Raw genomic sequence first — 324 nt, 5'->3', positions numbered from 1 at the left:
TGCATTAATTCAATGTACACTGCAGTTTTTGTTTGAAAAAATGTTGATGCAGTAACATTCTCCACAGTAGCTAGGGGTGGATTAAAGGTCATACAGATAATGCAGCATACTGAATTCATAGGCAGCAGACAGGGAGAGTCCTTGACCCAGTGAGAATGCCTCCCTAAAGTGTCTTCACTGCAGCTTTATCTGGTCCACTYAAGAGCCGGGTTTGCATTTGTTTTCTAGAAGACTTCACTCTTGCTTGGAGCTTTCTCTTAAGATTTAACTTATATTTCCCTTCATTTGGTTTATCCTAATAGTCATTGTTAATGTTTTTTTTTT

Source organism: Rhea americana, unplaced genomic scaffold, assembly GCF_003343005.1.
Source record: "Rhea americana isolate MKP2758 unplaced genomic scaffold, rheAme1 scaffold_24, whole genome shotgun sequence".
In the NCBI taxonomy this organism is placed as follows: domain Eukaryota; kingdom Metazoa; phylum Chordata; class Aves; order Rheiformes; family Rheidae; genus Rhea; species Rhea americana.
This window is presented reverse-complemented; position numbering follows the sequence as displayed.